This window comes from Eulemur rufifrons, chromosome 17 (genome assembly GCF_041146395.1).
Source record: "Eulemur rufifrons isolate Redbay chromosome 17, OSU_ERuf_1, whole genome shotgun sequence".
NCBI lineage: Eukaryota > Metazoa > Chordata > Mammalia > Primates > Lemuridae > Eulemur > Eulemur rufifrons.
In genome coordinates this window covers 71,545,747-71,558,311 of record NC_090999.1, presented here as the reverse complement: position 1 = coordinate 71,558,311, position 12,565 = coordinate 71,545,747, and positions in this window count along the sequence as shown.

Here is a 12,565-nt window from a genome sequence, read left to right as displayed (position 1 = left end):
ATGGTGGCCTGTAGTTCCAGCTACTTGGGAGGCTGAGGCAGGTGGATCACTTGAGCCCAGGAGTTTGACGTTGCTGTGAGTTATGATGACACCAACATCACTGTACTCCAGCCAGGGCAACAGAGTGAGACTCTGTCTCAAAAAACAAAACAACAACAACAACAACAACAAAAAGCAATAAAGTTCAGGGTATAAATCATTAAAATAGATAATTAAAAGAAAAATACAGAATATTAATAAAATTAAGATCTAGTTCTTTCAAAAGATTTACAATATAGGCATCATTGATAAAAAGAAAAAAGATATAAATAAACAAAATAGAGAATAAAAAACGAAAGTAAAAAAGGAGAAAAATATACAGTGTTTTAGAAACATAAAATACTACTTTGAACAATTGCATAACAATTACACTTGAAAACTAGATAAATAAAAACATTTTCTAGAAGCATTTAGAGTGCCTAAATTAGTGCAAGAAAATCCATACAGACTACAATAATTAAAGATATTGATACAGAAAACATGGTCTCTCCCATCCAAAAGCTATTTTTATACATCCCCACCCTCTCTCCCATCCAAAAGCTATTTTTATAGATGAGATGTATCCGATTTTCAAAGAACAAATAATCTCTATTCTATATGGCTTTTCTAGAATAGAGACTAGCTGCATCCACATTCTAAAATGTATAGGCGGCAATGGTTAAAGAAAGCAAAACACAACAGGATTACTGAGAAGCAGTGGGTCTGTGGGAAGAACATATGTGACTTGAAACTAAAGAGAAAGAGGAAAGGGAGAAATAATAGGAATAATTAAATTTTTATGTAGTGCTTTCTTTACACACTTGATTTTGTTAGCAATCCTATAAATTAATTGGTCAGGGTATTTTCTGGAATATATAGAATTTGAAATAAGCTTTTGGGGGTTCTTTTTGGAATAGGAAGTCGTCAACTTGTCTGAGGAAAGCACTAATCAAGATACAGCAGATCAACTCTTTTGTTACATTCATGTGTCGTATAGAGGTTTTGGAATATATATTTAAGAAGTATTTAGTAATAGCTTGTTTAAAACCCAGAGGTTTCCACTTGCCTCCTATTTCTGCTTGCATAAACTTCCTAAAATTCTAACTGATAGATTTTTGCCACTATATATTTTTATACAGACTCACTCCTGTGTATTTTAAACTTTGGTAAAATCCTATTATACTACTGGCTGCTACTTTGCTGGTTTAGATTTATGAACAGCAAATCACTTTTCCCAGAACATTGAATCCTTAATCCAGCTGTATGTCAAACTAGCCTGGAAACTCTTTTAAATGCAGAATTCCTGGTGGTGGCCACACATTTGTAATTTTAATCAACTCTCCCTGGCGATTCTTTCACACACAGCCCAGCATCTTAGAGGAATGGCCAAAAGGTTAAAGCTATAAGATTAGAAGTCTGTTTTGTTAGCCTCCAAGGCAAGTTTCATCTCCTCAGCCTAGCATTAGAAAGGGGATTCAGTGTATGTTACAAAGTCTAATTTTATAATTAGAAATACTATTCAATCATACTAATCACACACGCCTGTAAAAGTTACCTGTATTTTGTTGATGGGAAAACCAAAACTGGAGACTTGAAAAAGCATTCAGTGTCACATTGTGAATGACACGTTCTCTGTGTCAATCTTTATTTTAATTAGGTTTCTGGTTTTGGCTTCTATAGGGCTGGTTATTTGCAGACTCAAACAGGAGATTTAATCACCAATAAGAAAGTAAAGGAAAACAGTGAAGTTTAATCAACCTGGAAGTCCTTTGCTTCCTTTAGGGCTTCTTTGCTTCACGAAGTTCGGGCTTTACTAAAATCCAACACAGAAGTACCTCCGGAGTGGAGTCCTCAGCTACTGCGCACAGTGAGAGCCCTGGGGACAGTACGCGTCTTGCACATTTCTCATCTGCGCCTGCGAGGGTGGTGGGGTTTGACAGCAGAGGTGCGACTCTGACACAGTTGAAGATTGGTGGCATAAGAAGAAGACCGTGATCCAAGGAGAAAGTGTGAATTAGAAAAAGAAATCATTTTTCTCTTTCCTGTAGCTGTAAATAATCTCACCCGCAACTCCTTCCTTCCAGAGCTCTAGCCCAAAGTGCTAGGGAAGAGGAGTTGGCTGGATCATTTTTATTTTTAAGGATATCATCACCAAAAAACCTGGATTTACTAAAGACGTGGGTTTTCAAACTCCTTCACCTCATGAAACTAATCGTTCTCTTGACTCTTTCATCTCAGCCTATAGACATCACCTTCCCACATCCTTCATCCCACCCGCCCCAAAGAGCAAGCAAGATTTTGGAGATGTCCAGGAGAGAAAGGCAATGGTTATGTGTTTCCTTTCTCCAGAGTGGGGAGATACTTAGAGAAAAAAGTAACTGGGGGTGGGAGAAAACCTAATAATTTTGTTGCCAAGAAATATTGGGGCTCAAAATGAAAACAGATGGAAAACTAAACTCCGGTTAAGGAAAGGAAGAAATGTGGTTGGTGGCAAATACTGTGCGAATGGGCAGAGCCTCTCAGCAACAGTGATGCCTGGGGACTTGGGACTCAACTTGTGGTCTAACGTCACCTGAGAGCTTGTTACGAATACAGACTTTCAGGCCTCGTGCCAGTCCTACTGAACGAGGACATGCAATTCACCAAATCCATCGGGTAATTGGCATTTACCTTTAGTTTGAAAAGCATTAAACTAAGACACCTGGGCTCTCAGTAAGTTAAGAAATACATAGTAACAAAACCAGGAGGTTTTAAATGTTTGCACTTGACAACTTAGTTCTTTTAATGCATGCACACAAAAATTACAATGACTATACAAATAACCTCATGTGAAGATAACATCAAGTCTAAAGTCTCAAATCAAGTTCCTCTGTGACTATCAGGCCCAAGTCCTCCGAGCCTCCGGTAAGTAGTATAAAACCACCATCTCCCGACAGCTGTTTGGAACTCAGTAACTCCTCATGCATCAGGATCATGTCCTAACTCTGAATGTGAAAAACTTTCCTCTAATATGATGACACCGTGCTGCGGCAGGGCCATCTGTATCCCTGCCCCAGAGAGAATTTTTTGTGGTGCACCAAGTTATGTTTATAGCCAGGCTGAAACACGAGCTTAGCCTAATCAGTATCAGAGAAACCCACATGCAGTCTGTGTTAGCAAGAGGAAAATGACCTCAAGGGGCATCCCACTGCAGCAGCACATAAATAAATTGGCAGACGTGTCAACTATGCATATTAGTCCAGGAGTGCAGTTCTTTGGGGACTGAAGTCCAAAGACAAAGACATTTGTGGGTTGCCGGTCAATCTGGAGCATTTCTTCTCATTTTTCTGGATGTGTTTTTGACAGGAGCTTAAGGGCAGTTCAATAAATTAAAATGTATTTACATGGCAATGAAGAATTATCTTGACACACAGAGAGTTATTTAATTACCAAGGTGCTTTGCGTGCTGCTAAAGTTAAGACTGTGTCAGCCTTTCTGGGACAAATCTTTATTTTCAGGGCCATGTGGCTCAGCCAGCAATGATCCCCTGGGTTGGAGCTTGTCATTTATAGAAGAGGAGTCTCCTCGCTGACCCCCATTTCCATAGACAGCCCTAAACAGATCAGTAATCTCAATGTCAGACATCATGATGAAGTCAGCGCTGCCAAGGCCAACTGTCCCCCTTCAGGGATGTGGCCTCCCTCTCAGAGGAATTGTAAATGAAGTCATACCCCATTTGCAGTCTTCAAAGCATGTCAGGGTTGCTGTCTGTCTGAGTGACATTCACAGAATTTTCTTAAGGCATCAGGAGGTAGGCGTATGATAAAAGTCAGTGTCTGGGCTGGCAACATCAAAGCTCAATGGGGAAACAGTGACCTCATATTAACAGGGACAGGGACGGTTTTCCCCAAGCTATGCACCATACCAGTGCTATGGGAAAGGGGGTGCCACTTAGGTGTAGGCACCAAAGAAGGCTTTCTAAGAAAGAGGATAGGAATCTGGACACTCAGGGTTAAATCCTCAGAAGTACATTGGATAGGCAGGAAAAAGGAAAAAAAAAAAAAAAAATGTGTGCCTTAGCCCTCCTAGAACTTCTGTCTACTTCCAAGTTCAAGGGTTTGTAACTGATTGATTTTGATCAGAGACAATATTGGCAACAGATATAAGCATTGACTTAGATCCTCCCTTTAGCTAATTAGGTCAAGATGCTAATTATCTCAAATAAAAGTGAAGTAGAAAAGCCAAGCATCATTCATCCTCCTTCTTAGGAAGTAAATCAAGATATGTGCAAAGATCTAGGTTGATATTACTATGAACAGTGAAAATCAACAGACTTGAGGAGCCCATGATCAGAACCACCACGGCTGGGTGGTTGAATGGCCAGGGTTCTGCACGGAAAGTCAGAAAACCTGGGTCCCCATATGACTCAGCCCCTTCGGAGCTATGGGTCCTCAGGGAAGTCAATTCACTTCTCCAGTTTTCATTTCCCTCGTAGACATTAGGGTTTGAATGACTAGGGAACGCTCTGGTTCAATCCAATTGTAGGATTCTATTTCATTTCATTTCTAAAAGCTATGACTCCTTCCGAATAGTAACAGTCCTTCCAACCGATTATAAGATTTTCAGCCTCTGAACTATCCCAAATTCATGCCTCTAGGTCCAGACATCTTGACGCTGGTGGTGGGATCTGACATCAGCCGCTGCCCCAACACCCCTTGGCCCACCTGCCGTGGTTACCTGCATAAGAGGACTCACTCCGGGTTCATGAAGGGTTGGAGGAAACGGTGGTTTGTGCTGAAGCATGATGGCTGCCTCCAGTATTACAAACATAAAAAGGTAAACTGAGGGAGGGGTAAAGGCTGGCACGGGTAAGGAACCTTGGAAAGTGCAGTCACATGGACCATTTCGTGACCAAAATAGTGTCTCCTATGGTACCATGTTCTAAGATTCAGGAAACAGTGTTCTCTCCTGTGACTTCTGAGAAATTTTTTCTTCTTCAGAAGCTCAGAGAACTATAATCTATTTTTCTCTGCTGATGCATAAATCAAAGCTGGCATAAGTTTCTATCTTATTTATTCCTATTTTCAGATCCTCTGTGAAAGCTTCCTTGTCAAAGCCAAAAAATAAGAACCAAACCGTATACCTAACACCCTAGAGAAATCCAGGTGGGGCCTGAGGCAGAGCAGAACTCCCCAGGACAGCCGTGTCTGCCTCTGTTCTCTAAGTGTGATTAAGGCTTCAGAAGCAGAGTACCAGAGAAGTGGCCTGGAATAACTTGTTTCATTTCCCAGATTTCACGAGAGCAGTGATTTCTAACTATAAGTAAAGGCTGGAATCTTTGGGGGAATATTTTCAAAACATGCAGACTCAGTCCTCCTCCCAGATGTTTCTCATTTGGCAAGTCTGGGAGGGGGCTGAGGCCTGTGTGTTTGGAGAAAGCTCTTCAGGTGAATCAGATGCAAACATCGTAAAAAACAGATTTCACGTAGAAATCCCAATATCCAACTTCTCTTGAAAAATCCCCCAGCACTAGTTGGTGGGAGCTGAATAGGCTCCCTCTTCTAGTTAGTGCATGAACTCTCTCACCTAACAACTACAGACCGGATTTGCAACCCACCTTTCACAAGTGTTCAAAGCAGGACTTTGGATTGTTTACCTCATTCGTGACCCAATCTTATTTTTCTGCCTTTTTTTTCACATTGCCCTGGTTTCTTAATTTAATTTTAAGCTGTAGATAGCTATATAGATATAAACATACAAACGCACATGTATATACATACATACCTGTATATAAACAACCTTAATTCCTTTCTGGAGCAAGGGAAGAAACATATCAATAAAGAAATCAATACATTAAAAATGAGGAATAATTTTGCATGTTGAATTGTTATGAAGACTTTCTATTCCTAGATCATGAGTCACTGATTTGTGATACAGACCCGGAAGTGCTCTACCTTTCATGGCAATATAAGCCATACAGCTACTTTCAAAAACTTTGTCTCCCTCCAGTGCAGGAAAATAGGATTCTCTCTCACCAGGATGAGAAAGGATAGTCTGTCCTTGCTTTCTGTATTCTGAGTATGAAAGTGGAACAGGCCAGAAGTTTTCAGGCCCCTGAGGAGTTTTCCTGAGTACATATGCAAACTGTCTGCTTCCCCCTAATCCCCTGAATCTCCAAGCATGGGGGTCCTGGAAATGATATGCTTTTTTTCAAGCTTTCAAGGTAATTCTGATTTGTAACCTGAGTGAGTACCATAACAAAGTTTATTCTCATCTAGAGTCAAAAGGCAAAAATAAAAACAACTAATGTAAACTTGTCAATTGTTCTTTCTTGGGATAAGTTTTTATTTATCCTGAGGTTGTGTCCATCCTACCTTTTAGTGATAATTTTTGTTTCCTCTTGTGAAACAGTGACTATAGTAGATGTAACCGTTTAATGCCAGCAAGATAGATACATAAGGCAACTTTATGTCAAGCAGCCCATGTTTTAAGATTCCTGGTTCTTGAGATTCAGAATCATTCTTGGAGCCAGCATTTGAAGTCTGGATTTGCCAGGTGGCAGTCATGGGACTGGTGCTGCCTGCAGATGTTATGTTTGGCTTGCGCAGTGTTTTTATAAATTTTTAAATTAAATGCATTCAGGTGAAGTATGTGCTGTCCAATTTGCCATAATCCTTGCTAGTCTTCATTTCCTTATACTGAGCCTAGTCATTTAAATTACCCACCAGGCCCTTAAGGATCGAAGTGTATGACTCTTGGGGTGGAATTTAGGTGAAAAATTAGAACTGTAGTGGTAATAGTAGCTGGAATTAAAATATATTTTTTAACTGCTTCTAATCTTTTTGGAAAAGAAATGTCTGTCTTATGATTTGAATACAGCTAAGAAAAAACTATCATGAGTAACTACAATTAAGACCATCATTGCCACAGTAAGTTTTAATGTGGAAATGGTAAGATATAAAAATACAGCTTTATTTTGTTTATAAAGAGCCAAAACCGGATCCCTTGTGGCACTACAGATTCCAGAATACATTATGTCTGATCTTTAGAATAGATAGCAGTAACTGAGAAGAGTTAATGGGGCATAAGAAGAACATAACAGAATAAATTAGCAAAAAATGAACTCAGCCATAGAGTAGTCATTCATGCAACAAATATGTATTGAGTACTTTTTATAAGTCAGGCATTATGCTAAGCACTAAGAAGACAGCAAAACAGACATGGTGCCTGCCCTGTTTGTGCTTTTAGTTCCGTGAAAGAGACTGATATTAAGAAATAGATTCACAAATAAAATATGCAATTGTGATTAGTACTATAAGTAAAATCACAGAGAGGGAGAAAATTTTGGTAGTCTGGATCCAATCAAGGATAGAATCACACAGAGGAGCTTTAAACAGAGGAAGTTTAATATAAAGAATTATTAAACTGTGATAAAATAATAACTATAGGATACAGTACCAAGGGAGCATATGCAAGAAAGGACAAACTATGAAGAGGGACCTCACTCCAAGAATGGGGATTCAGATCTCACTGGCGAGATGTAGTTGAATCCACTGGATGGCCAAGCAGCCAGTTGGCCAGGCCAGAGTTAGTATGCAGTCACAGGGCAAACACGAAAGCAATCCTTCTGGGCACAGATGGGGCAAGCGAACCTCAGCTGGTGGCTGGTGCATGAGTTAGCAATGGGGATAAGGATGCCCGTGTAGAATGAGGCCTGGAGCATGGTGTCCCTGTTGGAAAGACCCTTTGAGAGGTGGTGGTGTGGAGAGGACTGCAAGAGACGAACATAGGGGAGGAGGGAAGTGACCAGAGAGAATCAGGGCTGGCAGGCAGGAGACCCGAAGCGTAGGATGTCCATATCATGTCCATATCGAGAGAGTCACAGGAAGGTCATTACTAGGCCATGCTAGGGCTCAAGGGACAGTGCATTCTGGGTGCATGGCTGGGATAAAGCATCAACTGATGTCCATGTACCCACACTGCCCACCCACCCTACAGCAGCTGGAGGGAGCAATAGTGCTTCTTCCCCCTTGCAATGTTTCTCTAGCATCGTCTGCTGAGAAATCTGAGTAGAACTTTACAGAAAGGAATTCTGTCCATTACTGCAGAGCATATACTGAGGGGTAAATTTGGAGCTGAGAAGCAACAAGTTGAAAACTGGCACAAGAGTAAAACAGAGGGTCTAGTATAAATTAGGAGACGGGAAGAGTATGTAATGCATTCCTTTTTGAAGATATAACACTTTATGCTTTTATGTTTTCTAAATTTTTTAATAATTTTTATTTCAAAATATTAAGGGGGGGATACAAGTGTTTTTGTTATATGAATGAATTGGGCTTTTAGTGTGTCCATCACCAGAATAGGGTATATTGGACCCAAAAGGTAAGTTTTTATCCCTTGCCCCCCTCCCTACCTCCCTCTTCTTAGTTTCAATGTCCTTTACACCAATTAATGATCATGTGTACCCATTGTTTGGCTCCCACTTATTAGTGAAAACATGTGGTGTTTGTTTTTTCACTCCTGAGATACTTCACTTGGGATAATGGCCTCCAGTTCCATCCAAATTGCGCAAATGACATTATTTCATTCCTTTTTATGGCTGAATAGTGCTCCACTATATATCTGCTCCATTTTATGTATATATTTATTTGGCTATTGTAAATGGTATTGTGTTCTTGATTTGACTCTCAGCTTGACTGTTATTTGTATATAAAAATGCTCCTGGTTTCCATACATTAATTTTGTAAACTGAGACTTTGCTGAATTTTTTAATCAATTCTAGGAGTCTTTGGTAGAGCCTTTGGAGTTTTCTAGATATACGAGCATATCATCAGCAAACAGGAATAGTTTGACCTCCTCTTTCCCAGTATGGATATCCTTTATTTCTTTCTCTTGCTTGATTGCTCTGGTAAGGACTTCCAGTACCATATTGAATAGAAATGGTGACAGCAGCACCCTTGTGTTGTTCCAGTTCTTAGGGGCAATGCTTTCAACTTTTCCCCATTCCGTGTGATGTTGGCCGTAGGTTTGTCATATATGGCTTTTGTTATTTTGAGGTATGTTCCTTCTATGCCTTGTTTGTTGAGGGTTTTTATCATGAAGGGGTTCTAGATTTTATTGAATGCTTTTTCTGCATCTATTGAAATGATCATATGTTTTTGTCTTTATTTCTGTTTACATTGTGAATCACATTTATTGATTTGCATATATTGAACCATCCCTAGGATGAGACCCACTTGATCATGGTGGATTATCTTTTTGATGTGCTGTTGAATTCAGTTTGCTAGTATTTTGTTGAGGATTTTTACAGCTATGTTCATAAGGGATTTTTTTTTTTTTTTTTTTTTGAGACAGAGTCTCACTCTGTTGCCCAGGCTAGAGTGAGTGCCATGGCGTCAGCCTAGCTCACAGCAACCTCAAACTCCTGAGCTCAAGCGATCCTACTGTCTCAGCCTCCCGAGTAGCTGGGACTACAGGCATGCACCACCATGCCCGGCTAATTTTTTCTATATATATATATTTTTAGCTGTCCATATAATTTCTTTCTATTTTTAGTAGAGATGGGGTCTCGCTCTTGCTCAGGCTGGTCTCGAACTCCTGAGCTCAAACGATCCGCCCACCTCGGCCTCCCAGAGTGCTAGGATTACAGGCGTGAGCCACCGCGCCCGGCCAATAAGGGATATTGATCTGTAGTTTTCCATTTTTGTTGTGTCCTTTCCTGGCTTAGGTATCAAGGTGATATTTGCGTCATAGAATGAGTTAGGGAAGGTTTCCTCCTTCTCAATGTTATGGAACAGTTTCAGTCAGATCGATGCCAGTTCCTTATGGGTCTGGTAGAATTCATCTGTGAATCAATGTGGGCCAGGACTGTTTTTTGTTGGGAGATTTTTTATTACTGTTTCAATCTCACTACTTATTTACTAGTCTGTTCAGGATTTCTATTTCTTCCTGATTCAGGCTTGGGAGGTCATGTGTTTCCAAGAATTTATCCATCCCTCTAGGTTTTCTTGTCATGTATTTTAATTTTATACAGATTGCAAATCCTATGAGATGTTATTAGTATTCCTTTATATAATGAACATTCTTTTATATTTACCCATATTTACCTCCTCCTATTCATCTGATTGTTCATCTTCAAACTTTTAACCTAGGATCATTTTCCTTCTTCCAGCAGAAAACTATTTAGTCAAAGGTCTGCTGGTGATGAATTTGTCAGTTATTTTTGGCAAATATCTTTATCTTTCCTTAATATGTCAAGAATTCTTTTACTAGACATAGAATTCTAGATGTGGTAGTATTTTTCTTTCAGAACCTGGATACATCTTTCCATTCTCTTTTGGCTGTCACTGTGACAATAAGATCATCAGGTAACTCCTCAATAGAAACAACAAAAGCCAAAAGAATGTTCTTTATCTCTCTGTGCTTCATTCTGCATATATTCTTCTGACATACTTCCAACTGTATAACTTAATAGCAAATTAACTCCACAAAATTTTAATTCCAATAATATTTTCATTTCTAGTTTCTATTTTATTCTTTTTTAATAGCTTCCTGTTTATCCTGAAATTCTCAAGCTTGTCTTTTATTTTCCTTGAACAAATTAGTCATCGTCATGTTAAAGCCCATGTCTAATGGTTTCTTTGTCTGGATCCCCTATATGTCTGTTTCTGTCACCTGCCATTTCTGCAATTTTGTTTCTATTAGAAAGAGAAAAGTATAAATAATCCAAGGTTATTTTAATCTAATCACTGTTAAAATAACTGTAGATCAACCTTCAGGCCCTGTGAGGTTGGTCTTTTTCCCATTTCCCTAATTTCCAGGACTATTCTCCAGGGTTCTCAGAGCCTGGTTTATCGGGGCCACCTCATTGATGGGGCCTTGACTCCATGAGTCTATTGTAAGCTCTGCTCAGCCTCTCAGCCTCTTGAAGTAGAAGTCACCCCAATGTTGAACTTGTCTTTTGCTGAATTTCAGCCCCATTAGTCTTCACTATCTTATTAACTCTCCAATATATTCAAAAAGACATTTATATGCTTCAGCTTTTCTATTTTTCTCAGCAATACACTGGGTACTCTCTAACTAGTCTGTAATTACCAAAAGGAGAATTCTAATACCAGCTAAAAAGGAAGGTGGTGTGAGGGAAAAATTGTTTTTGTTATAATTTTTAAGGTGTAAGTTATGAAATTAAGTGTGGATGCTATGGGGGTAGAATCAAGCAAAGAGGAAAAAGTTGAAGATACAAAAAAAGAAGAACTGATGGATACATTTACATTACAGGGCACCTATCCTAAAAGTCATATATATCTAGCCCATAGGTGCCAGCTGTGGAAATGAACTTTTTGAGGGATAAGACTGAATGTTCAACTAGGTTAAAAACAAAAGGAGGCATTCCCGGTACATTGCAGCAGAACAAGCCAGCTTTTGTTGTGACTCTGTGCATGCAAGAACCCAAATGTGGGTGTGTGTGGGACTGGGAGGCACTTTACACACTGGGCTTTACAGATGCTCAAAGAAAAAAGCAGTGTTATGCTTGAAATACTTGTCTCTCTTTCAGGAATTCTGATCATCATAGCATATTTACTCTGCTTGCAGGAGGAGTCCAAGGGACGGCATGGCACACAATAGTGAGAGGAGACTCCATTTTGAAGAAAGAGTAAAATTTGGAGCATGAAATAGGATTAACATTTTATTCGTATATCTTGAATGTCTCTTGTGACCAAGGCCAGTTAATCTTTATTTCCTTTTATCAAAGGAAATTGAGTGATATTCCCTTCCAAAATTGCCAAGAGGCCAACAATTCACTTTTAAAAGCTGTAAACCTCTAAAACTAAATGGAGACAGGGTGGACACATGAAATAGGATGTGGATTTTGAATGTCAGTTTGTCTCTCCAGCCTACAATCTTAGAATAATGATTTTATACTACAACTTTTAGTGAACCAAGAATTATCAGAAAATGGGTAACTCTTGGGACTTACTCTGGAATCAATCCAAGAGGCAGAGAAAAAACAGACCCAAAGAATTGGTTTGAATGGAGAGTGGAAGGAAATAATATAGTCTATTTCTGGTTGTACCTTATGGTCCTACTTGCTACCCAAATGACTCCATGCCTGTTAGACACCCAAGTGACTACGTGGTGGAGACAGAAGGCTAGAGCTCTGGGAGAAATCTGGGAAGAGATTCAGCTGTGTTCATTGTTTGCATAAGAGATGGTATTATATGCCATGAAGGCACCTAGGAAGAATATAGATTACTAGAGAAGAGCTGAGGACAAAGCCCTTGGGTAGAGAACAGAGCCAGTCAGAAGTCTGGCGTGGGGAGGAAGATCAAGCAACAGAGGCTGAGCAGGAATAGCCAATGGGGCAGGAGGAAAACCAAAGGATCTTGTATTCCAAGAGCCCAGAGAGGAATGTGTTTCAAGAGGATGGAAGGGGTCAATAGAGCCAAATGCAGCTGTGAAGTAACTGGCTGCTAGACACAAGCCTCTTAGCAAGAGAGTGGACCTGTCTTGCTATGGCTTGCCTTGCCTTGTCTGGACTTAACTTGCCTATATCTTTGATTTCACTTTT